Source organism: Triturus cristatus, chromosome 5_2 (genome assembly GCF_964204655.1).
Source record: "Triturus cristatus chromosome 5_2, aTriCri1.1, whole genome shotgun sequence".
In the NCBI taxonomy this organism is placed as follows: Eukaryota; Metazoa; Chordata; class Amphibia; order Caudata; family Salamandridae; genus Triturus; species Triturus cristatus.
This window is the reverse complement of record NC_140588.1, coordinates 242,596,036-242,623,101: the sequence shown is the minus strand read 5'-3', so window position 1 is coordinate 242,623,101 and position 27,066 is coordinate 242,596,036. Positions and strand designations below refer to the sequence as shown.

General features: G+C 43.3%; 1 long non-coding RNA gene across 1 annotated transcript in view; it reads left to right on the top strand.

Annotated features, from left to right (window-relative positions):
- Positions 1–17,311: 17,311 nt before the first annotated feature.
- LOC146822842 (uncharacterized) overlaps positions 17,312–27,066 on the top strand; it is a 100,938-nt gene continuing 91,183 nt past the window's right edge. The window contains exon 1 of the long non-coding RNA XR_014961844.1: positions 17,312–17,428. This is a non-coding gene — a long non-coding RNA (uncharacterized LOC146822842). The remainder of the gene's footprint in view (positions 17,429–27,066) is intronic.

Sequence of the window (27,066 nt, the reverse complement as noted above, 5' to 3'; positions counted from 1 at the left end):
GTTAGTGTCAGATTTTGCAAAGGAACGCCACCCTTGCATATCATTAGCGTTATTTATCGCTGACAGAAGTGGAGATGATTAAAAGTGTAATTTTCGCCTAAAAGCTGTCGCTAACTGCTGTTAGCGACTGCTTGTAAATTTCGCAATAAAAATATTCCAGCTTTATCGGCACAAAAGTGCAGCTAAAGCGGCGATATTGCCTTGTGAATATGCCCATGGGACTTGAGTTTGGGTTTTTTTCATGTCTAGTTCCCGTTTGGCATATGATCTTGTGTACCATGTTGCAATGCTCTTAATTATTTTTTTCTACTGAGACAGAGAAGCAAGATGTAAAGTCTAATCCCAGGTGTGGACTTTTCTATGAATGAGGTGAATTTTGAATATCAGTGGGTTAAATCTTAGGAAAGTATTCACCATCCACCTTTGAGGGCCCTCTAGAGTGAGGGAGGGACCAAACAAGGGATAAGCAGAGTTCTTAGAAGGTGAATAATAAACTGATTATTGTCAGCATCGAAGTAGGCTTTTACATTGAACTTTCGTATTTATATTTTATATATTTATTTTTTTCTATTGTCTCTTATAAAGTACAGTTGTTCACCAAAAAGGTATTATTATGTCACGTAAACAGTACCAGTTTTTGTATCAAAAGAAGATATTTCCCAGTGTCTCTTATTCAACAGAAGAATAGGGGAATAGTCAAGTCTTTACAGTTTTCATAAACTTTAAGAGAGAAGAATGAGACTGTAGGAAGAGCAGGAGTGTGTTCCAATGAACATCAACTATAACCGAGAAAATGCAACCATTAATGGTAGAGCACCAATGTAATTCTTAGACCTAAACAGTTCTATGTCAGAATATTGACTAGAAACAATTAGGACACCAAAATAATGGGACCTACAAACTCAGGACAATGTATCAAGACAGGTTGTGCTCATAGTTCAGTATATCATCAAGGTACATACATGTGAAGTTAAGTATAGTAATCTTATACTTACCTAAATATACTTATGTTCTCTATATTTTGGTTCCCAGTACTTAAGCCTTGATATTTTGCCCCAAAATATTTTGTCGTCGATATACTGATGGAATATCACATAAATGGCAAATGGCATTTTAGAGACAAACAAATTGGGGCAGAGGAGAGGCACTCAATGTCAGTCAGCGAATTTGGTATTCAATGATTTTGAGAATGAAGAAAAGAGAATTAACCAACTCTATTAGACTGATGTCCAATGTATACTGGAAAAATCAGTGCAAATTATAGAGGTTTATGCGTTGTGCATAATCTGGTATGTATGTTCTGCCAAAATTGAATAATCCTGACAAGGACTGTAATTTTTTATGGTGTTTGGTAGTTGTAAAAAAGCACATTTCTCTAGGAAGTGTGGCACCGGGCTCTTGCCCTCACTTGATAACTCGTATCCTAAAAATAGGACTCTAAGAAAGCTGATTTTCGTTTTTGAAATTAAATTTGTAGCCTTGTTCAGCAAATCCCAATACAATGTGATCTACTCTGGCTAAGTGTGTGATTCAGTTATCGTCCATTAGATATATATCATCAATGTAGGATAATACTTCTGGGTCAATATCATGTAGAATTGATAATACTCGGGCAGTAAACAATCCAGGACTGTTCTTTTACCCTTGAGCAAGCCGGCAGAAGTGGCATTGTGAGCCCAGCGTGGAGAACACTATCAAAACTTTGCTTTCAGGTGCTATGTTTTGGCAGAAAAATCTATGGGAAATATCCAATGTTGTTTTGTATGTTTTACAGACAATGTTGTTCATTAAAGCTGTACTGTGAGAGTTTTGAATTGCACATGTGTGTGTGTATGACTGTTTACATGACTGTAGTCTAAGACTGTGCGATAGGAATGTTCTGGTTTAGCAATCGGAAATAAGTGATTATTCATAGGAGATAAACAGGGCGCAACTTTTCTCTGGTACTATACCTGTGGGAAAATTTCTCTCACAGGGACTTTCACTTCATGTTTAATTGGGTATCGTGGTTGCAATAGTGGGCTGGACCTAATGGGTATAATGTGATAAGGTGAGTCCTTATCCCAGCTAACATGGCTGCAGTATAATGTCGGGGCTTATGCTAGAACCCGGTCTTTGGCTTATGCTTGTTTTACTTCTTAAGGGACAAGCACAGAGAAAGATTGTAATATCTTTCCTTGCGGGGCTGTTCTTAGAAACTCAAGTGGAGGGGCCTGATTCCGATCTCGCTCAGAAGGGCTCCTGACAGTATCCGACGCGTCCCGCCGTACGAGTACAATGTGAATATCGCCTTGTGCTCCAAGCGACTCGTACCCGTCAGCGAAGCCCTCCAGATAACTACAACATGGCCGATTCGTACAGCGCAATGGGTCCGTTTTTCGAGCGTCCAAGTGCGATGCACGGGTCAAACAACCACATCGAGTCAGAGCCTCCGACTCAAAAAAGCTTCGGGAAGCAGACTTCAGAGGGCCGTAGCGGGCCCACCTCACCTGAAGCCTTACGAGTCGGCTCCCTGACACATGAATGCACGGCGCTGAGGGCAAATCAAATCAAATCAGGTGTTTGTTAAGCGCCACTACTCACCTGTAAGGGTCTATAGGCACTGGGGGTTGTGGGGGGGTTTGCAGGTTCCAGTCCATCAAGGAGGGGGTCTGTCGAAAAGACAGATTTTGAGGTGTTTTGTGAAGATGGGGAGCGATGTTATCTGTCTGAGGTGGAGCGGAAAGTCGTTCCAGGCTCTTGCTGTGCAGAAGGAGAAGGAGCGGCCTCCCGATCTGGTCTTTCTGGTGCGGGGGACCACAGCATAGGAGAGCTGGCCTGATCGTAGTGTCCTTTGGGGTGCGTGGAATTTGAGTCGGCTATTCAGGTAAGCTGGCCTGGTGTTGTGGAGGGCCTTGTGAGCGTGGGTTAGCATCTTGATGGTGACTCTAGCTTCAATGGGAAGCCAGTGGAGAGTGCGTAGGTGCTGGGAGATGTGGCAGTGTCTTGGCAGGTTGAGGACCAGTCTTGTGGCGGCGTTTTGGAAGTTCTGTAGCTCCGGGTGAGGTTTTTGTTTATTCCGGCATAGAGTGCATTGCTGTAGTCGAGCCAGCTGGTGACGAGGGCATGAGTGACAGTCTTTCTGTGTTCGAGGGGGATCCATTTGAAGGGCTTACATAGGAGGCGGAGGGTGTGGAAGCAGGAGGATGAGATGGAGTTGATCTGGCAGTCCATTTTGAGGTCTGAGTCCAGGATGATTCCCAGGTTGCTAGCGTGGTCCGTGGGGGTGGGCGGGCTTCCGAGGGTGGGGGGCCACCAGGTGTCGTTCCAGGCATCTGGGTTCAGGCCCATGATGAGTACTTCCGTTTTGTTGGTGTTTAGTTGTAGGCAGCTGTTTTTCATCCATTTGGCGACAGCTTCCACGCCTTCTCGAAAATTGTGTCTGGCGGTGCTGGGTTTGTTGGATAGGGAGAGGATGATTTGGGTGTCGTCTGCGTATGACACAATGTTGCGTCTGTAGGTTCTGACGATGGGGGCGAGCGGGGCCATGTAGACGTTGAAGAGCGTAGGGCTGAGGGAGGACTCCTGGGGGACTCCGCAGGTGGTAGGTGTAGGGCCCGAGAGGAAAGGAGGGAGTCTGACCCGCTGCGTTCTGCAGGAGGGGAAGGAGCAGATACAGTCGAGGGCCTTGTCTTGGATCCCTGCGTCGTGGAGTCTGCGTATTAGAGTGCGGTGAGAGACTGTGTCGAACGCCGCTGAGAGGTCGAGGAGGATGAGGGCTGCTGTTTCTTCTTTGTCCAGTAAGGTACGGATGTCATCTTTTGTGGTAAGGAGGGTGGTTTCCGTTCTGTGATTTTTTCTGAAGCCGGATTGGGAGGAGTCGAGGATGTTGTGCTCTTCGATGAATGTGGCGAGTTGGCTGTTGATGGCTTTCTCAATGACTTTTGCTGGGAATGGGAGCAGGGAGATGGGTCTGTAGTTTTTGAGGTCGGTGGGGTCCGCTGAGGGTTTCTTCAGGAGGGGGTTGATCTCAGCAGGTTTCCAGTCATCAAGAAACGAGGCAGTTGCCAGGGAGCAGTTGATGGTGTGGCAGAGCATGGGTGTAATGGTGTCAGTGGCTCTGTTGAAGATGTGGTGGGGGCAGGGGTCCGTGGGGGCCCCAGAATGGATTGACTTCATCATCTTCAGTATGTCTTCAGTGGTGAGGGCTGTCCAGTTGGCGATAGCTGGCTTCAGGGTGTCGGGAGTGGTTGGTGAGGGTTCAGTTTTTTGGTTGTCTTCGTCGAAGTTGTTGTAGATGCTCTTGATTTTGTGGTGGAACAAGGTTCTGAGTTTATCGCAGAGGTCATGTGAGGAAGGGATGTTGGTGGACTCGCTGGTGGGTTGAGCGAACTCCTTGATGATGTTGAAAAGTTCTTTGCTGTTGTGTGCATGAGTGGAGATTCTGTCTTCAATCACTTTTTTCCTCATTTTTCTGATGAGTTGGTGGTGGGCGTTGGTGGCGGCTCTGAAGTTGTTGTGGGCTTCTATGGATTTGGTGTTCCTCCAGGCCTTTTCGAGGCAGTGGCAAGTGCGTCTAGACTCTCGCAGTTCGGTGGTGAACCATCTAGCTTTCTTGGCGTGGGTGTTGTTGTTTTTCTTCAGGGGGACTATGGTGTTGGCGCTGTCGGAGATCCATTTGTGCATGGGTCGGGCTGCGGTGTTGGCGTTGTCGTTTTCTGCGATGGTTGGGGTGGAGTTGCTGAGTGATGAGGATAGCTGTTTGTCGTTGATTCTGGTCCAGTTTCTCCGTGGGAGCAGGTGCTGGTGTCTGTGGATGGTGGGTGTTCTGAAGGTGAAGTGGATGCATCGATGGTCAGTTCATGGGAGTTCGGTGGTGTGGCTTAAGGTGATGGAGTTTTCTGTTGTGAAGAGTGGGTCGAGGGTGTGTCCTGCTGAGTGCATGGGTTCGGTCACGATCTAGCGGAGTCCAATGTTGTGGAGGTTGTCCAGGAGGGATGTCGTGCTGGGGTCCAGTTCTTTGACGAGGTGGAAGTTGAGGTCTTCCAGTAGGGTGTAGTTGGTGGACGGCGAGATGATGTCCGTGAAGGAGTTGGCGAAAAGTCCGCGGGGTCCAGGGGGTCAGTAGATGAGGGTTCCTCGGAGGGTGGAGGTAGGGCTGGCCAGTATCTTGAAGTGAAGGTGTTCCATCAGGTCTGTGGGCTCTTCGGGGAGTGTGCTCAGGCGGAGGGTGGATTTGTGGACGATGACGATTCCTCCTCCCGGGTGGGTGGGGTGGTCCTTCCTAGAGATGTTGTATCCTTGGGGAATGGCAATGGCGATGTTCTGTCCCGAGGTGGTGTTGGTCCAGGTTTTGGTAAAGAATGCTACGTCCCGGGTAGTGCTGTCGAGGAGGTCCCAGATTTCAGTAGTGTGTTTGTGGGGGGATCGGACGTTGAGGAGGATGCATTGCAGGGTCTTTGGTTTGGTTGTGTTCTTGCGGGCGGATTGTGCTGGGTCAGTGGTCTTGGCGGTGCTGCATGTGTGCCGGCAGTGTTGACAGCTGAAGGGTCCATGGGTGTCGGATGGTGATGCTAGCTTGCAGTTGTTGTTGCGGCCTGGGTTGAGAGCGTGGAGTGCCGCTGGGTCGTAGCGTTGGTGGTGCAGAGATCCAGGGTTCCTGGCGTTGGTCGCAGACGGGCGAAGACGAGCTTGCCTTTGGCGCACCTGCGGCTGCCATTAAGTAGGGGTCGGGGAGGGCTGGACAGCTGGGAGGCGGGGAGGGGAGATGGATTGGGCCGGTCGCACTGGTCGTGCTGTGGGGAGGGGCCGCGGGGGCAGATGCGGCAGGGGAAAAACGGGCTGAAAAAGGCAAAAGGAAAAAGGCAAAAAGAGAGAGAAAAGTGCAAATAAGGCAGCAAAAGTGCAAGAACGAGTGGAGGAAAGACACAGAGGACACAGGAGAGTGAAAAGGGGAGATTAAGATGAGGGTAAAAAATGAGTGAAAAACGGAGGAAAGACACAGAAGGAGAGTGAAGGGGGATCTTGAAATGAGGGCAAACAACAGAAAATGGAGGAAAGACCCAGGAGAGTGTAGGGGGGAGATAGAAGTGAGGGAAAAAACAAGTGAAAAGGAGAGAAAAAGCAGAGCAAGAGAATGGAGACGGATGTCCACTGGACCACCAGGGATGATGCGCAGGTGAAACCTGAGGATGGAGAAGGGCCTTGAACACCAGCACTCGAGAGTGCAGGGGCTTAGGGGAAGGCCTCACTTAATGGTGGAGCTGCGAGGGAGGGAGAGCAATTTCACTGACAATGAGTCAGTGGTCTTGGAGGGCACAAAGGGGTCCCCGCGACAAAGGGCACCCTTTTCCGTGACATACCTTTCTTCTGTATGGGAGCCTATTTATGCAACGTACATCAGGCTCCTATAGACGTCAATGGGACTCCGAGCGACCCAGGTCCGTCAGCGCATACATGCATCGTACTCAGGCACTCAGAGCCCAGGAGCACGAGTCATTCGGAAAGCTCTACGGGACCGAGTCGGCCGTAGGGCTTCCCAACAAGATCGGAATCAGGCCCTTAGTGTTACATTTTCCCAGAATACTACCCTAATTGTCGGCATTATGTCACCATCAATCTGTATGTTTAATTTATAAAGTCTGTCTGGATGACTGATGCACAGATCTGGGATTTCAGCTTCAATTAAGTAGTTTTCCCGCAACCTTTTTTGTTAAAATTGGATATATCTGTGAACTGATACCTATCAAGCTGTTCAATTGTGTCACGATTATATCAATTATAACATTTATAAGAGGTTTCCGGTCGCCGAGATCCACTCTGTGATTTGACATTTTCTTTATTCTGAGAGATGCCTGCTGGACATAAACATGAAGTTGGAGTTCCTGGGGGACTTCTTTTTTGTTGAAAAGCAAGTAAAATTTAAAAAAGGCTTCTCGCACTTAAAAACAACTTGAACGAACTGGAACCAAACCACATTCACTGGATGATTTAATCAGTGACGTCATCAGTGATGTCATTTGAGATGTCATCAGTGATGTCACTGACCATGTCATGAATGATGTAATATGTGACATCATCAGCAGTGGATTGCAGGCGCGCGAGATGTAGTTAGTACAACTAACTATATCGGAGGAATGTCAATGGTTTTGTTCGAGTGAAATGTCCAACTAACTATAATACCCCTAAAACCTATGTTTTTTTCAGTGAATTTCTAAGGTTTTTTAAATGCTAATTCCTAACTATATCAGGCCTGAAACCTAGGGTTTTTTCAGTGAATTTCAAAGATTTTTTAAATGCTAATTCCTAACTATATCAGGCCTGAAACCTATGTTTTTTTCAGTGAATTTCAAAGGTTTTTTAAATGCTAATTCCTAACTATATCAGGCCTGAAACCTATGGTTTTTTCAGTGAATTTCAAAGGTTTTTTAAATGCTAATTCCTAACTATATCAGGCCTGAAACCTATGGGTTTTTCAGTGAATTACAAAGGTTTTTTAAATGACACTTTTTAATGTATTATTGTTATACTGATTTTTTTGATACTGATTTACTAGATTTTTTAAACTATTTATTTTTAGATATTTTATTTTTTTAATTACATTATAATTACATTATACATTACAATACAAAACATACTTTCTCACAATGGATTACTTTAGTTTAAATACTTTGCAAATAGGCAATAGACTTTTAAATACAGTAGTTACAGTTGTTGCAATGGGCAACACAATTTCAAACACAATGCAACATTGAGCTCAATTTGAATTTCTAGTCAAATTCAATTAGTTAATTTATGGATTACTTTTCTAACCACAGGACTGGATCCTAGATTCAGTCCTTGGACATCTCCGGTAAACAGTTGAGTAAAAGCATTTTGGTTACAGTAGTGATTTTTAAGGAATATTATTGTATTTTAAAAGTTGACAGAAATTTTTCACATAGAATCACAAATGTTATCCTATGGCAGAAAATTCACTTAGCAGGTAAGTAGTGTTATCGTTACTTTTTCTTACTCCGTGGTGGATCCTGGACCCTGCACTAGTGAATCCCCTGTAAACAGTTGAAAGAATGTGTTTAAGTCATAAAGACGATTTTTTAGGAATATTTTTCGTTTGTGAAAATAGACACTTAGAAACTTTTCTGCTGAAAACCACACAATGGATTCCTATGGAAGGAAATACAAGTTACTGGTAAGTAAGCTTAGAATTACTTTTCAGGGTCAGTGCTGGGCTAAAAGATGCAGCACTGGGTTCTCTCCTGATAACAGGTGAGTAAATCGGAATTCGTAGTTCGACTGATTTTAGAGGAATATTTGTACGTTTCAAAAATCAACACTTAGAAACTTTTCTGGTGAAAACCACACAATGGCTTCCCATGGAAGGAAATACAAGTTACTGGTAAGTACGCTTAGAATTACTTTTCAGGGTCAGTGCTGGGCTAAAAGATGCAGCACTGGGTTCTCTCCTGATAACAGGAAGTAAATCGGAATTCGTAGTTTGGCTGATTTTAGAGGAATATTTGTACAATGGTGAAGGAAGGGGGCAGGGCCTGAGGTGACATGTGTGCAAACACACCCTGTGGCGTGTTTTAAGTTGGGGAATTAGTGCCTCTTCAATCCTGAGGTCCCCTGGGGGCCAACTAGTCCACCAGGTACCTCCAGTATGTGCCAGGGAGCTGTGTTGCAGAGAGGTATTCAGAGGCCATGCCCCTTTTTACAACACTCTGCAACGCAGCTCCATGGCTCTTACGGGAGGTACCTGGTGGGCTAGTTGGCCCCCAGGGGACCACAAGATTGAAGAGGAATTAATTCCCCAACTTAAAATGCGCCACAGGGCGTGTTTGCACACATATCACCTCAGGCCGCGCCCCTTACCTTCACCATTGTGCAAACGCGCCCCGTGGCGCGTTTTAAGTTGGTGGATTAAGTCCCTTTGAATCCTGAGGGTCCCTGGGGTCCAACTAGCCCACCAGGTACCTCCAGTAAGCGCCACAAGGCTGCGTTGCAGAGAGGTGTAAAAAGGGGCATGGCCTCTGAACACCTGTCTGCATCGCAGCTCCCCTGCGTCCTTTTCGCGTTTTGTGTGTTTGTTTCTTAACTTTCTTGTGCCTCGGTTCTACCGAGGCACAAGATGGCTGCCAACACTTCCTGATTTGGAGTGTTGACAGCCAATTAGAATACAGCTCATGCATGGCAGGGTGCACTTAGGGTACGCGGACCCTCCGAGGCCTTAGATATATGTGTACTTTCAAATGTCATTTTCTCAGGAACTACTGAACGCATTTACACAATTTGAGCAAAAGGCACGAGTCTGAACTAAGGACTACCTCTTTGCCAAATTTGGTGTAATTCCGTTCAGCAGTTCGGGCTGTAGCTGCGGCCCCCGCTTGACGAATCACCGTGAAACTTTCAGGATAGGAGCGGACCGGAGCTGGCCAAAAGTTTTGAAAATTTTGCGAAGTTTCGTCAATCGGCGCCAAAGTTATTCGAAATAGAATGTTGCAGATTTCCTATGGAAAATAGGTCCTAACTATATCTACCTACTGGCGACCGCCAGTAGGTAATATATATATATAGTTTGCCGGACATTTGACTCGTACAAAACCATAGAAATTGCTCCATTATAGTTAGTTCTGCTAACTATAACTTGCGCGCCCGAAATGCACTGCTGATGATGTCACATATTATATCATTGATGACATGGTCAGTGACATCACTGATGACATCTCAAATGACATCACTGATGACATCATCCAGTGAATGTGGTATAGTTTGAAATTTAAATATGTATTATATATATACCAATCTGTATTGAAGATTGAGTGAATATATAATTGTCTGGATGGAGGATTTAGTAGCTGTCTGACTGTTTAAGTGAGTAATTAAAAGTTTCTCACTTAATGCATGGATTAGTAACTAAACTATGTGAATGTGTGCATCACTATCTCTGTTGTTGTATAACATGCTGCATCAGTTGGTCACTAACTACATGAGTGTGTATATTAGTTATTGATTAGTTGGGAGAGTATTTGTATGGGACACTGAGTTTGTGTCTGGTTGGATGGGGTGTGTGTAACTCTATGCATAGATGTGTGAATGGTTGATTGACTAGGTATATAGGTTTAAGAGTGCATGTGGAAACAGTTGTTTGGAGACGGAGTGTATTTATTTGTGTGTTGGTGAGCGAATATATGTTTTAGTTGTACATCTTCACCAAAGTAAAAAAATAAAAGGCATTGTATTGTATGTGAGAGTTGGTGTATATAAATAAGTATATATAAGTCAGTGATTGTGAGAGTAACTATATGAATGAGTGTATAATTGTAATGGTGATTTTTTAACATATTAACTATGAGTTACTATGTGTTTGAATACATGAGGTGTTGTGTGTATAATTGTGTAAGTGATTAAATGTAAGTGTGATTAATTATTTTCATGAGTGAGTAGGATGACTGCATAACCGACTAAGATGACTGCTGATGTGTCAATGTTTATATATATGTATAAGTGCATTTGAAAGTGTTCTATTAATTAGTGAGTGCATGTATAAGTGATTCTGTTGTTGAATGGGTAGTTGTGTGTGTGGACTTAGGAATCAGTGAGTGGGTATGTAGTAACTGGTATTGGTGTGTCAATGGTTTCAAATATGGTACTCTGTATTTTACAGTGAGTGATGAAAGGTTATACTGGTGAATGATGAGGTGTATCAGATTGTCACGTGGATGATGTCATCAGTGATGTCATCAGTGATGTCATTTGAGATGTCATCAGTGATGTCATCAGTGATGTCACTGACCATGTCATGAATGATGTAATATGTGACATCATCAGCAGTGCATTGCGGACGCGCTAGTTATAGTTAGCAGAACTTACTATAACAGAGGAATTTCTATGGTTTTGTACGGGTGAAATGTCCTGATAACTATAACACCCCTGAAACCTATGTTTTTTTCTGTGAATTTCTAAGGTTTTTTAAATGCTAATTTCTAACTTTAACGTCTCTGAAACCCATGGTTTTTTCAGTGAATTTAAAAGATTTTTTAAATGTTAATTTCTAACTATAAGTCTATAACGTCCCTGAAACCTATGTTTTTTTCAGTGAATTTCAAAGGTTTTTCAAATGGTAATTTTTAAGTGTAATAGTAGTTATACCTATTTTTTGTATTGATTTTCTACAGTTTTTTAGCTGTTTATTTATAAATATTTTATTCATTAAATAACATTATATATTTTTCTGAAAATTGCCAAAGAACATTTTTAAAAAAAGGAGGAAGTATCTTCTGAAGAAGAATTCTTGCAGGAGGCCCCACGTCCACAGAGGCCGGAATCTTTTGAGTGGTAATTCTTCACTTTTCCACCTGGAGAGAAGAAAGTAAATGCGAGAAAGGTGACGTGCAAAATTTGTGACCGAGTCCTGTCAAGAGGCAGTGAAAAAAAATACTCTTGTGACACTGCTTCTATGTACAAGCATCTCCGGACCACACATCCTCTCAATCTTGCACGGGAGGAAATGAGGCGAGCTGCTTTGAACCCCTCACCTGCTGTGGCAAGTACATCTGGAGCGTCCTCAGGAACACCTGCAATGGACATTAGGCCAGAATTCGCCTTTCTCAAGCAACACTGCGTGAAGTGTAAGAAACTTATATGCTTCAGTGAGCAGCCAGTGGATGCAGTTTGTGCTGCGCAATGCAACCATCATTGTTAATTTTTTTGTTTTTTTGTTTTTGGAATGATAAGTAATTCAAAAATGTTTCCTGTTTTATTCGTTCTTTTTTTTGTTCATTTTTTGAAAAAACACCAACAAAAATACTAAATTGTTAAAAAAAATAGAGAAAATACAAAAGAAAATAGAAGAAAAAACAAGTTCTTATCAGAGCTACCTTATCTGGTTAAAGAAAGAACTATAATTGCAGTTTAATGTGTGAAAGTTTGGTTGAATATATGTATACAGCATGATTGACTAAAAGAATGCATAAGTAGTGCTTGGTGAATTTATAACTGAAGATTTATGAGGAAGTACTGCAGCGTGACACTGCAAGCTCTTTAGCTGCTCTGCACTGGGGCACTTCCGAAGCACAGGGATGTGACATATGTACATGAATATGTTGCAACTGTGCTTCCCTCTGCACTGCTGCACAAACTGCAGCCATGCAATGACACAGGCACCCTTGCACCATGGTGCAAGGATGTCTGTGTCGTGTGGAGATTGTTTTTGTGCAGGAAGGGACACCTTCCTGCACAAAAACAATCAGTATAGGCATTTTCCTCTTTCAATGTATGCTGTGGAATGCAGCATGCATTGAAAGAGGACAAAATGAGGAGAAATGAAAACAATTCTCCTCGTTGCGCCTTGCTACACCAACTCTAGGATGGTGCAGCATTCACACACATCTCCAGATTTACAATTTCTCATAAATCTGGAGATGTGTCTTGTTCTATGGGTGTTGTGTGGGAACACCCACAGCAACACCTATGGGACGCCCCTTCAACACAAAGTTCTGTGTATGAAGGGGTTGTATTTACAAGGAGAGCAAAAACCACGCAGGGTGGCTTTTCCTCTCCTTGTAAATATGAAGGAGTGCCTGGTGCCATCACTAAGTTACACAAAGTGACGTACTAGTGGCGCAGGGTGCTTGTAAATCTGCCCCATAAGTGGTTAGGTATTGGCAGACTGATACAATAAGAACATAGTGCTGGATGGGTGATTGAAGAATTGCATGAGACTGACAGGAGGTATCCTATGCTGCATGGGTACTACTTCAGTATTTAATGGAGTGGACCAATAGTAGAGATTTGTAGGGATTATGCACAAAATATTTTATGTGTACTTGTGTTGGTGCCTAGGTCATTTTATAAGAATACCACTCGTAACTGGAATGATGACAGTGCTGCAGAGTGAACACTTAATTTATAAGTGCTTGCGTATTGGTGGAGTGATAGGATAAGTAGATAGTGGTAGATAAGTGATTAAAGAAGTGCATGGGACAGACTGGACGATTCCTACACTGCATGAGTACTAACTGGGTATTTAGAAGAGTGTATCAATAGTAAGTAGCAGTTAGAGGTCTGCTTGGATAGTGCACAAAATATTATAGATGTACTTGTGTTAGTAGCTAGGCCATTCCATAAGTTCACGACTAGTAACTACAATAATTTCAGTATTACAAACAGAGTGTATAGTGAATTTATAAGTGCTTAGGTATTGGTGGAGTAATAGGATAAGTAGATAGTGCTGGATGGGTGATTGGAGAAATGCATGGGGCAGACAGGAGGATTCCTACACCGCATAGGTACTAACTGGGTATTTAGAAGAGCGTATCAATAGTTTGTAGCTGGTTAGAGGTGTGCATGCATAGTGTACAAAATATTGTACCTGCACTTGTGTTTTTGACTACGCCATTTCATAAGTATACGACTAATAACTGGAGTAATTTCAGTTATGCAAAGAAAGTGCATGCTGAATTTATAAGTGCTTAGGTATTGGCAGAGTGATAGGATACGTAGATAGTGCTGGATGGTTGAATGGAGAAGTGCATGGGACAGACAGAAGGATTCCTAGACTGCATAGGTACTAACTGAGTAGTTAAAAAGACTGTATCAAAGCTATGTGGCTGATTAGAGGTCTGTATGCATAGTGCACAGAATATTGTAGCTGTACTAGTATTGGTGTGTCTATGGTTTCGAGAATGGTAGTCTGTATTTTAGGGTGTGAGGAGGTGCATCAAATGATCATGTAGATGATGTCATCAGTGATGTCAGTTGAGATGTCATCAGTGATGTCATCAGTGATGTCACTGACCATGTCATGAGTGATGCCATATGTGACGTCATCAGCAGTGCATTACTTTAATCCAAAAAGCAGGCGGCCATATTGGCCTGGTCACGATGTGAAAATTCAGGAATTGATACAATAAAGAAAAGAAAACAAGTGTTAATATGCACACAATGTCATTTCACCATATCTTGCCCCGTGACCGCCATACCTGTATATTCGTCAACTTGACTTATTCATAATAAACATACTTAGAATTGCAAACATCAACATAACAAATGGACTACACATTACTTTAAAGTGAAAGGCTATCGGCCATATTAATCTGGGCACGTTGCGTATTATAATGGTTCTTACACTAAAGAAAAGGAAAAAAAGGGGTGTTATTATACACACATTATCCCTAAATAAAGTTCTAGCGATTATAGTTCCATTCCATTCACAGCTCATTTGAGATGTCATGAGTGATGTCATGAGCGATGTAACATTGCGGGGGCGTAAGTGATAGTTAGCTCAGGTAACTATAACTGCTGAATTTCACTGGTTGTCTTTTTCAGCAAATTTCTAGTTTTTTTTAAACGTTAAGTAAGATGCATATCACAATGGATGGTGGGGAGTTGGAAGCAGGGCCTGGCATTGTTCTGCCCCCACCCAAGCTTGCTGCTCCTGCCTTCCCTCCTCCTAGCCATCCATTGTCCAAGTCCATGTCCCTGCTCCCTTATTACAGCCCTGTGTGGCCGTTGTTCTGCCACTGGCCTTTCCACCTTCTCTGAACAGTTAGCTTGCTGCCCCATCCACCTCCTCCCTAGCCTCTGTTGTCTGAATCCATGGACAAGCCTCCTCCCTCCTTCCATGCATGGTCTGATGTGCTGCCACTGCCCTCCATTTAGCATGATGTACCAGTCCACTCCTCCTGCCCTCCATTGCCCAATTCTATGCCCCATCATTGACCTCCTGCTTAGCCTCTGTGCTTAGCTTGCTGCCCTATTCTCCTTTCCCCTGCCCTCCAATGTCTTTGTGCATGCCCCTGCTCCATCCTTTTTGCCCACCATGTTCCATGGACCTGCCACTCCTATCTACTCTGAGTGTTCTGTTGAGCTGTCACTCCCCTCCCACCTGCCTAGCATTGTCAGATGACTGTAACCTGTCCCTGCCACCTCCACCCTGCCTGTCCACATTCCATGCCCCTATCCCCTTCCTCCTTTCCTCCATGGTCCATTTTACTGCCACACCCTTCTGCCCTCCCAGGTCTGTTGTGCTGCAACTGCTCCTCCTGCCTGCCCCGTGTGGTCTGCTGTGAGGCCCCTTCCCCTGAACTCTCTTGTCTGTGCCCAGGTCCTGGCCCTCCCTTTTATTCTCCATGGTCCTTTGTGCATGCCCCTGCACCCTCCTTCTTGCCCATCATAGCCATTGTGCTGCCACTAACCCTCCCACTTGCCATGCATGGTCTTCTGTGCTGCCACGGTCCCTCCCACCTTCCCTGTGTGGTCAGCTAGCTGCCCCTGACCCCCTCCCACCTTCCCTCCATGGTCTGTGTGTATGACATCATAGTCTCACCTTTGCTCTCCATGGTGTGTCTTGCTTCTAGTGCCCATCCTGCCTGACCTCCAGGGTCATCTTGCTGCTCCTGCCCTGCCCCCTTGCCCCCAGCCCTCTGTTTCCATATGCAGACCCATATTCCCTCCCTCCTGGCTTGCCTGTTCCATTGTAATGCCCCTGATCCAACCCTCCTGCCCTTTATGGTCTGTTATGCTGCAGCGTTCTCTCCTGTCTGTCCATTATGGTCAGCTAGCTACAATTGCCTCTTTCCCCTCTGTTCTCTGTTGTCCATGTGCATGGTCCTGTCCCCTCCCTATTGCTTTCTATGGATTGTTGTGCTGCACTCCCGTCCCGCATGCCCTGTGTGGTGTATTGCGCTGCTGCAAACCCTGATGCCTGCCCTGTAGGGTCAGTTTGGTGCACCTCTCCATGTTCCTCCTGTCCTCTGTTATCCGAGTCCATGTCCCTACCCCAATTCCTCCTGCCTTCCATGATCCAATGTACCATACTTGTTAACATTTTGAACTTGGTAAGAGGGAGATTTTGAAAAAAAACTGGGGTATTGATTTTCCCATTGAAAAAGAGGTGATTGTAGACAGGAGACAGATCAAATAAAGCCTATTTGGGCCTAAAAACATTTCAAGTTTCCTGGATGAATCAGATCTGTTGGCATGTATGGTTGTACCACCACTGCCTCTTCCTTCTGCCCACAAGTGTCTATTATATTGCCACAGCCTCTCTTGCCAGTCCTGAATTGTTGGTTTGTTGCCCCTGCCCCCCTTTCCACTGCCCTCCATAGTCCGTTGTGCTGCCACTGGCCTTCCTGCCTGCCCAGTGTGGTCAAATTGTTGCCTCTGCATCCTCCTACCTGCCTTCAATTTTCAGAGTCCGTGCCCCTGGCCTCTGCCTCTCAACAGTATCCTAATGAACAACTAGATTGCTAACATTCTATATTTATTACAAAAGTGTGGAACGCCTGACGTCATCTTGACGTAATCAGAACTGTAATACCTAGAGCATTTGCTTTAGAAATTACATTTATGAGAGTGTCTTATTTGCATCAAAATTATGGATAGTGCTCTAAAGAACTAAAATGAGGACATATTTTCTGAGTTTTCAAATCGCGACAAAGCACTTTTAAATTATTTGTTATCTTTATTTTTTTTATACAGTTGACCACTTGATTAAATGTTACACTTAGGGGAGAGGATGTGGAGTTACTTCCAGACCTGCAGACTTTGCAACTGGGGAACCAGGTTGGAGTTTCTGCTTCAGCTCGACATTCTGTGATTCTGGTCAAATCACTTAATCTCCCCATGTCTACAACCAAAATGAATTTGTTCTTGTGTGATGTAACCAATGTTCATGTAAAGCACTCCAATACCTGACAAGTCTGCAGGGGCGGCTGGTATTAAGAGGCATAGGGGACGTTGCTCTACCTACCAGCACCGGGCAAAACTAAAGGGAGATAGAATGAAGCACTTCTTTTAAAACGGCTCCATGGTGTTCAATGAACACCATGGAGCCGTTTTAAAAGAAGCCTCACTGCTTGGTGCACCCCATCAAACAAAAAAAAGATTTTACATAGTTTCAGTGAAACTACGTAAAATCTTTTTCTTGTGCTTGTCTCGGAGTCTTCCTGCGCAAGATTGCATGTGCAAAGCTGGTAGAGGACTATTCCTCGCCCTCGAGGCAAGCGAGGAGGCTGGTGACATCAGCCTTGTGGGAGTGGCTGCATAAAGCGGCAAGGCATAGCTTTCAAATGGGGCGCTAAGGAATTGGCTCAGGGCGCGGTCAGTGGAGCACCGTTCAGGATAATGGGAAGGGGCAGGGCTGGCGCATAGTGCGGGGGGAGCGGCTATACAGCTTTTGCAGCCCCTATTTCCCGACACAGTTGCTGGAAAAGAAAGGCGCCTACAGCCGTGGTGGTTTGAAACGAGCGCGCAGCAGGTTGGTTTACTTCGTTAAAGTTACCGAGAGCTGATTTGGGGCACGGGGGCTGCCGTTAATTATAAAGTAGGGACTCAGAGTCTTCCTACTTGATTTTGCATCGTCCATAGCACCAGGATGGGCGGGAGCAGAGGCGGCGTGGAACCCGGCCCAGGAGGAGCAGAGGCGCCGTGGCCGGGACCCGGTCAGGTAAGTTTCATTTATTTTTTGTCCCCTCCAGTAAAGCAGACCTGCCTGTTGTGTGTCCGAGCCGAGGCGCTCCTGAAAAAATGCAAGTTCAAGCCAGGCTACCTACAGATCATCGACAGTAGCTCCCACGAGCTGATGAGCAAAATCCAGGACTACCTGCAGCAGCTCATGGGCGAGCAGACGGTAAGTGGCGGCTTCTTTAGTAATAGTCATACGAGGCGGGTTAGCAGAAACCTCGCTCCTGTACTCACCGTTTACTTCTCACTAATTTTTCGGAACTGCTTGTGACATTCTGTCTGAGGCAGAATTTCCTCCTGGAAGGGGGAGGAGGTGAAAGCGCTGAATGCTTATTTTCAGTTTTTCTTTGCGCTTTATGCTCTTTCTTCAGTCACGCCACTGTATCTGGTGGGGGGGCGATCCTTTATTGTAAAGAGTGAATTGTTGAAGAAGATGTAAACTGAGTGACCGGGAAAAATAGCTCTTATGTAAGTTCTCCATTTACTGTCTTCTTGTAAATATGAAGGTTGCATATGGACGCCGCTTGTAATCCCCCCTCCCCCTCGTGTATTGCGAGTGTAAAATCTTTACGCCACTAGTTGGGGCCTTCATTCTGCGCTAACTTGTGAGATTGCTCTGTAGGTACTGATTTACATAAGCAGGTTTGGAGAAGGCCAAGGTTGGGTCTTGGCTCCTTGTCAAAAGGTTCCTACCAGATTAATGAAACAATAGGCGATCAATTTGCAGCTGCGCCACCTTCGTTTACAAATATCCATTGTCATCGGAACTAGCTGTTGTGCTTGGAGAGAAACAAAAGTAAAGTTCACCCACGGTGTGTTTGTTTGCTATTTGCTGCTGCTTCTGGTGTTTTTTTTTTAACTTGTGTGAAAGGTAGTGTGCATCTAAGCACTGAGATTAGACTTGTTAGTGCACGTCTCACGATGGGTATTTTCCCCAGTAATAGAAAGTGATTCTTTGCTGTCACTGCTCTTCTGCACACTGCATGCAGATCGGGCATCATTATAGGAATTCACTGATCTTCTTGGCTGCATATATTTGTATTGCTAACAAGTTGCCTTTTCCCTTTGGGATCACGCTGCAGTTTAGGGCCAAATTAAACGTAATGATGAGAAGGCGGTCTTGGAATCTAGTGTGTGTTTGGGGGCGGGGCGTGTTGCACCGTGCAGACCGGCGAAATTATGCAGCCGTTTCACGCCATTAAGACCACTGTTTTAGTGCAGGACAGGACGCATACTTGATAACATTAATAACTGTAGGATTTATATTTTACGCATGAAGGCGAATAAGGTGGAAAACGCAGAGCACAATCCGTTGTCTCCTCCCACCCTTGCCCAGCCTGCCTTCCCTGGTGACTCTGCCGGCTTGGTGGGGAAGCTTGTTAAAAACCGGGGGTTGCATTACGCAGAAAAAATATTAGTCACAATCTTTTAACCTTTTTGACAAACTAGATGTTTGGGAGATTGGAGGTTAGTGGGTTTTTGGTGCCTTCCGTGGAACAGCTCGAGATTTATTTAAAGTCTTGTCAAGGTAGTGCAGTGCAGAGCACAGATTTCTGATGATTGGAAACGTAGCTTCCCTTTTCAAAGACCCACATATAATTTATGATATTGGATTAAATTACATGTGCTATTTACACATTTGGAAAAAATCCCCTCATTTCCAGCTGCCTTTGCAACAATAAGCGCCCTGCTCCCACCCGCTGTTGCATATTGATTTGCAGCTGGCTGTGCTGTTATTTCTCAGCACCAGAGCAGTTTAGAGGCAAAGCAATTCCTTCAGTGTTCTGTATTGTTTTTTCTGTCTCTCTCCCCCCTCTAGGCCCATTTTATTTTCTGGAATCCCCTCTGCATGTAGTGACCTATGATCTCAGTCGGTGTGCGGTCCAACAACATTCTTGTCTAGGGGGTCTTCAATCTGAGGCCTTACAAGAGGTTTACAAGTGATGTCTCTCCCCCTTAAGTAGCCTTCATTAAAGCTGTAATTTGTTTGCCTGTTTGGCCAGAAGAGGTCCCCCCAAAGGTGTGTCTGCAGTGTTCCATGATTTACCCAGCGTGCACCTTTGTGCTTGTAGGTTGGACATACTGTGCTTTTGTAAGTACCAGTACTCATATTAGTCTTGATTCGTTGCTATGGTTAGCTCTCTATTACCAGCGCTCAGATCAGAGATACCATAATTCAAGCTAAAATGGATGGGCAGGCCTGGGCGATAAACATGCATGTTGTCAGCTAGTCCTTTAGGCGAAAACACTATTGCTATCTGTCCAAATTGATAACTATTACAGAAAAGAATTGTATGTCTTTTCACTCTATGCAGCCTTCTGTGCTCTCGACTTGTCTTGCACGTCTCAAGTGCAGTTTTTCTCATTGCGCTCGCTCACCGCTGTGCACCATGCGAATAATTTTACGCCCCAACACTTTCAAATGTCACCAGCCACCACTGCAAGTCTGCACTATATAAAACTGCAAAAACACAAAAAATAAAAAGTGTTTTGCACACTTCTGTCATTGGGCTACATGTGGGCTACATCTGGGTGATATTTGTGCTACATTTGGGCTCTTTTGTCTCTGGTGGCCATATTGGGAGATTTGTTTGTTATGAAGTTTCGTAATTTCCTCATTTACTGCAGTCTCCTCAGTACTTTGATTCCATCAAGAAGGTATTCAGATATGTCACACATTTGCCATAAATTCAGAATGTTAGCACTCTAGTTGCTCATTAGATCACTGTAGTAAAGCTACTGCTCACCAGGGAAGTCTGCTGCTGGTATTCAAAGTGAATGTTTTAGTCTGCATGTCAGAATTTTTTAATGAAATTGAAGAGGATTTGAGAAGTCAAAATGTGCCCTAATTTTTCTTTCTACAGCACTAATCATAATTTCTATGGCAAAGTGAACCCGTCATTTTGTTCCATTGCAAATTAAATGTTTTAAGTGTTACCACTTTAATCCAATCAAGATGGCTTCTGGTGTGCCATACTTTTATCATAGAGTTAAGCACACAGGGGTAACCCTATAACCCAAGGAACCTGGGCCTAATCAATATATAAGAACAATGGTTCCGAAGGGAAAGCAATTAGTTGCAATTGAGATAAATCAATTTAAAACAAACACAGCATTAGTTGATCTGGCAAATAATTAATCTTAAACAATGAATAATGATTCAAAAGAACATAATGATTTATTTTTGGTTTTCATATAATTTTCAAATCATTTATCAACTCCTTTGGATATGAGCAAAAAAATTTGAAAAAGGCTGTATATACAATAATATTTGCAAGAAAACGACGCAGTGACAAAGTGAATAAGGTGACTGAGTGTGATAGTGAAAATGTGAATATTTACAATATATGTACGTGATTGTCAATAAAATACAAAAAAAGTTTTTGCAAAATTTTTAGAAAAAAAAAGTCCTCAGCTGGATTATGGATGGATAATACACCTTGTAAAGCACAAGTCCTAACTTTTCTGTATATACAAGGAATTCCAATTGGTAAGGGACTGTGGAACCGTCAACGTTTCGACCCTATATCAACCAGTTGTTGTATACAGTCATATCGGGTCTTCTTCAGGACACAGGAAGTGTATAACAGCCTACATAAGATAAATATATATAGATCAATATCTAAGCTGTGTTAAACGTTTAAAAACAAGGAAAATAAAAGTTTCCCCATCAACTCACCTAATTGTAGGTGATAAGACAACTGACCACCAATATGACGTAGTTGCCACTCGAATTCAATCAGAAGGGACTACCTAGTGACATGTGTATACATTAGTTAGCAAATGTTGAATGCGAAACTTAATTTAATTTAACAACATTAAGGCCATGGAAAATTAATTACCAGTGTCGTAATGGATCTAGATTCGTCTTCATCTAGTTATTTAATCTTTTCTCTCTTTCCGATTTGAGACTTGTTGTGAAACACTACAGATATAAACGCAGATAGGCATAGTCAGAATGATATTCATGTGAACCACATTAAGTACCTTTATCAATTATAAATTAGTGGACCCCGTGATGGCTCACCTGACTTCAAGGTAGATACTTTAAGTATAGTACTGCCGGGGGCACAGTCATCAGGATATAATTTCAACTAGAAAAAAACCATAAATCAACCCTCATTTAGTGCCACTAAACTCGTGCAGTCTATACAAAGTTCAAACTAATATATTTTCAGGTATAAAACGCATGCCTTGGTTTCCTGCATTAACACGTTAGTATATGCGATCCTGATAGGGTGTGAATCTGCCAAGTCTCATATGCTAATGTTGAGTCGACATATTCGATACATACGAGAAGAATCCAGTGTGTAATAGACCATTAAAGATTTCTGCCAGGTCTTAACTAATAAAAACTACATACACAAATCCGCCGTCATTTTAAAGATGGCTTAGTTGCATTCAACCAATATCAGACTACAGTAATTGTAGACATCTCCTACCTGATGTGTTCGGTTTGTTTATCTGAATCAAGGGGAGTCCGTCTGAAGCACGCCGCCAGCCCGAGTGCAGCGCGTGCAGCAGCTAAATACTAGCTGCCCATGGATATAGAAACAGGACTTAGTGTGAGTCTTAGCGATGGGTCTCCCTAAAACAAACCAATTATTCAGGTTTATCGCACTAAAGTCAACCGAGCCAAATTACTGGTAATGTTTATGTGCTTGGGCTCTAAATCGGGCGAGAACATTAGATATTTAAACGGATGATGCAAATACTAAACCTTGTGAATCTAGTCGGAAAATAGCTTACGAGCATTTCCATATTCACCACAGTGTTAAATGGTTCTTGGCAGCAGCAATCAAAATGCCATATTATTTTAAATGCTTAAACAAAATAACTTGATCATGCGGACAATAAAAATACGGACAATAAAAATACAGGGTTTGCGATGCTTGTTTCACTCCAAGTTTGACATCATATACCCAAGTCATGCCGCAAATGACCATGGCAGTTGTACTAGATAGTACAAGAGTAGTGGAGATAAATATACACTCAAACAATTCGTATGGACCAGTTTATACACAGCCTGTATACATATAGAAGAGTTAGGTAACATTACGAAGGTTTTAAACGTAATATAAAAACATTGTCATTACATATGCATTGTTCACCAAATGTTCGTTATGCCTTAAAAATAAGACAAAGGATGGTGATCATAACAGAAAAATGTGTATTACTGTCAATGATCCAACATGCTTGACACAGAAGTAATCTATATTTACCTGAAGCATAACATTCCCAGTTGTTTATTGGTCTCCTCATTTTCATTAAGCCCTGTCTTTACAGAATCCAGAGAGTGAATCCATCTACACTCCTTATAGTTGAGCATGGAATGAATGTTACCACCTCTCGGATGCAGCCGCACCCTCTCAATTACTGTCCATCTCAAACTATCTGGTAGATGGTTAAGGTTTAGAAAATGATCCACCAGAGGTGCCCCTTGTGTTCTACATTTAATCCTGCTCATGTGTTGCAAGATTCTACACTTGATTTTTTGTGTGGTTTGCCCTACATATACTTTATCGCATGGGCAATAAATTGCATAAATAACGTTGTTGCTGTTGCAGTTGGTAAATGTAGGACGTGTGTAGCTTTTGGTACCATAAACAAATATAGTACCCTCTATAAGTAAGACTGTTAGCGCTCTAGTTGTTCTTTCGAACACTCTGGGACATTCTGTCATTGGGCTATACTTGGGCTACATCTGGGTGATATTTGTGCTACATTTGGGTTCTTTTGTCTCTGGTGGCCATCTTGGGAGACTTATTTGTTATGAAGTTTCATGATTTCCGCATTTACTATAGTCTCCTCAGTACGAAATACTTTCAGTTTTTTACTTTGATTCCATCAAGAATGCATTCTGATGTGTCACACATTTGCCATAAATTCAGAATGTTAGCACTCTAGTTGCTCATTAGATCACTGTAGAAGTCACTCAAAATGTGCCCTAATTTTTCTTTCTGCGGCACTAATCATACTTTCTATGGCAAAATGAACCCCCTCATTTTGTTCCTTATTAAATTAAATGTTTTAAGAGTTACCACTTTATTCCAATCAAGATGACTTCAGGTGTGCAATATGTTTGTCATAAGTAGGACTGTTAGCGCTCTAGTTGTTCTTTAGAACACTCTGGGAAGCTGCAGCAGAACACAAAGGAATCAACTGACAGTCTCTGCCCTTGTTGGATGTACATGTTTTACTGAGAATGTCAGACTTAATTCTCACATGACTGAGAAAGATAATGTGAATTTACAGAAAATATGCTCTCAGTTTAGCTTATAGATCACCTTCCAAACCTCTGTGGGAAAAGCATGAGAAAATATTTTTCTCTGAAACATGATTCATGATATCACAGCAGAATGCTTTTTCACATGGTAAAATCACCTTAGAACACACCACAATTCCTAAAATGAGTATGGTACCATCAACAAATGATTTATAATGTAACTAACGTCTTAAAATCTTCTAATAACTGCAATGCTTTTTAATGAGGTGCTGGCATGTATATTGGTTCCAAGATGGCTGCCAACACTTCTTGGATGAAGTGCTGACAGCCAATCAGATCTCACAATGAGATGTGCTGTTAGACTCCGCCCAGCTATATATATATTTTTTTCCATTAATATTTTAAAAACTACTGAACGGATTTACACCATTTAACTAAAAGGCATGACTCTGAACCAAGGGTGGCCTTTTTGCCAAATTTGGTGTAATTCCGTTCAGCAGTTCGGGCTGTAGCTGCGACTAAAGGTTCCTATGGAAAATTGCATGGGGAAAACACGTTTTTGAACCCCCTTTTTGCACAGCCCCCGCTTGCCAAATCATCCTGAAACTTTCAAGATAGTAGCAGACCGAAGCGCCCCACGAGCTTTGAAAATTTCGCGAAGATTCGTCAATCGGCGCCAAAGTGATTGGGAATAGAATGTTGAGATTTTCCCATGGTAACTAGGTCCTAACTATAACTACCTACTGGCGACAGCCAGGTTATAAAGCTATATATATATATATATATATATATATATAATCATATATATATATATATATATATATATATATAATCATATATATATATATATATATATGTGTGTGTGTATATATATCCAAAGAACTTCGCCTCGTAAACCCGATTGGCAGGAAGGACGAAGACAGACCTAATCTGCTATGCAAAAGTGTTTTAATGTTTCATAGTAAATCCTCAGAAAGGCCTTGATCACATGACGCTAAGAAAAAAAGGCCGTTGAATTTAAAGTGAACATCACATGTCTATGGGGCCAATAGTTATGGAAGACATACTCATTTGTGACACAGCATGATGTAAACAATGGCAAGAATATATATAAATATATATAAAAATCAACACTCCAAAGTACATAGCGGTTGCTTAGTAAAATCGATATACACTATGTTGCCATAAGTTATATGAGCTCTAAAGCAACAACCCTTACGTAAGAAAGTAAAACACAATATTATTAGTGCAATTGTCATCTTCATGTCACTCACACTAAGTAATTCCCTTCACCTTTTTGATGAAACGTTGCTAAGGACCTCACAACCGCAACAGTATCACCAATTGACCCTGGATAATTATTATTTAACAACAGTATTTTTGCCCCTTGTGAACCATGGGATAGCCAATAATATCCTGAAAGTGGCCTGATCTGATTCAGCCGCTTAGCCAATACCTAATCAAGTGATAAAAAGCCTTGATTCCAAATGGGGCTGGGTAAAAATGCAGTGCAACTATGCACATCCATTAAAAAACACTCCCAAAATGATAACCTCTAAAATTATTCCAAAAATATTTATTAAGTCATAAATATCTAAAAATTCACCCTACATGTCATGTCCCTTATGTATAAGTAGGGTAAAGAAATCAAGGAAATCCCTGTCATATATAAAGGACTAAATATTAACCCTGGGCGTAGTTCGTGAAGTAGCACTTCGCGAAGCTACGCAAAGTGCAGTTCGCACTACGCGAGCTACGCGTAGCACTTCGCGAACTGCGTAGAACCTTGTACGCACTGTGCCAGATGTCGTTTTCAATGATTGCACAGTGCGGACAAGCAACCGGCACTGTGCAATCATTGAAAATGGCATCTTGCACAGTGCGAGCTGTAGTTTTCTGCTGCTCAAGTAGATTTTTACTCCAGCGGCAGCTTTCTCAACGCGAACTGGTAGTTTCTCATCGCGAGCGGTCGCAAAAATACGCGACCACTCGCAATGAGAAACCTGACCTCCTCGCGTTGGGAATCTCGCCGGGAGGTTTTTTTTCCATGCTCGCGATCACCAACTTGATGTTGCTGATCGCGAACAAGGAAAAAGTCTCGCCGGGATGTCATTTTGCTTGCTCGCGGTCGCCACCTTGACGTTGAGGACCACGAGCAAGCAAAAAATGACCGCAGCACTACGCAACACTACGCTAAGCGTGTTCGCACTGTGCTACATGCAGTTTGCGTAGTGCGAAGTAGCGCGAACTTCGCAAACTACGTGAGCGTAGCGTAGTGCTTTGCCCAGGCTTACTAAATATCCCTATCAAACGGTATGGTATGTATATATATATGTATATATTTCCTACTGACGGTCGCCAGTAGGTAGTTATAGTTAGGACCTCATTTCTATTAAAAAAGCATTTTTTGTTTTCCCAATAACTTTGGCGTCGTTTGACGAATCTTCACGAAATTTTAAAAACTAGTGGGGCGCTCTAGTCAGTTCCTGTCTTGAAAGTTTTGGGATGATTCGTCAAGCTGGGGCCGAGAAAAAAGGGGGTTCCCAAAATGCGTTTTTCCAATGTTCATTGCCGTAGGAAACTTTAGACAAAGCTACAGCCCAAACTGCTGAACGGAATTACACCAAATTTGCAAAAAGGTAGCCCTTTGTTCAGAAAGAGCCCTTTTTTGTGAAATGGTGTAAATCCGTTCAGTAGTTGCAGATAAATTAAAGAAAGAAAAAATGTATATATCTGAGCACCGGGGAGGGTTCTCGAACCCTCCTGGGCACTTGCTTCACTCTGATTGGCTGCCAACACGCCAAAGCAGGAAGTGTTGGCAGCCATCTTGTGACTCGGTAGAACCGAGTCACAAGAAAACAGTGAAAAAGAGGGTAAAACAAGAAGAAAAAGGGGCAGGGTAGAAACACCCTAACCCCCTAAGCCTGCTCAGGGGGTCCCACAAGGACCACCAGGGCCCAAAATAAGTCAGCCAAATTCGCACTGGGGTCGTGAATCCGGCCGAGCAAATTTTAAAAAATGAAGCGCGGTCTCCCGCACATTGTTATTTTTAAGCCCCCAGGTGGGCCAGGTCCCAGGGGCAATGCCAAATTGTATAGCGGGTGTCTGCTGGGGCCCCTGCAGCCCCAGGGACCGCCACATCCATGGGGCATTTTTCACTATTTGCGGGGGGCACACAGCCCCGCCAGAGCCCCGGGGAACACCACCTTCCCGGGGCTCTAATGTTTTATTTAAAAAAATGATGTTTGGGGGGGCTTGAGGCCCCCCACATGCCCCGGGGACCACCACCTCCCCGGGGCTTCACAAAAAAAACACGAGTGGGCACACAGCCCCCCCGCAGCCCCGTTTGCACACGTCACATCAGGCCCGCCCCCTCCCTGCACCACTGTGCAAAC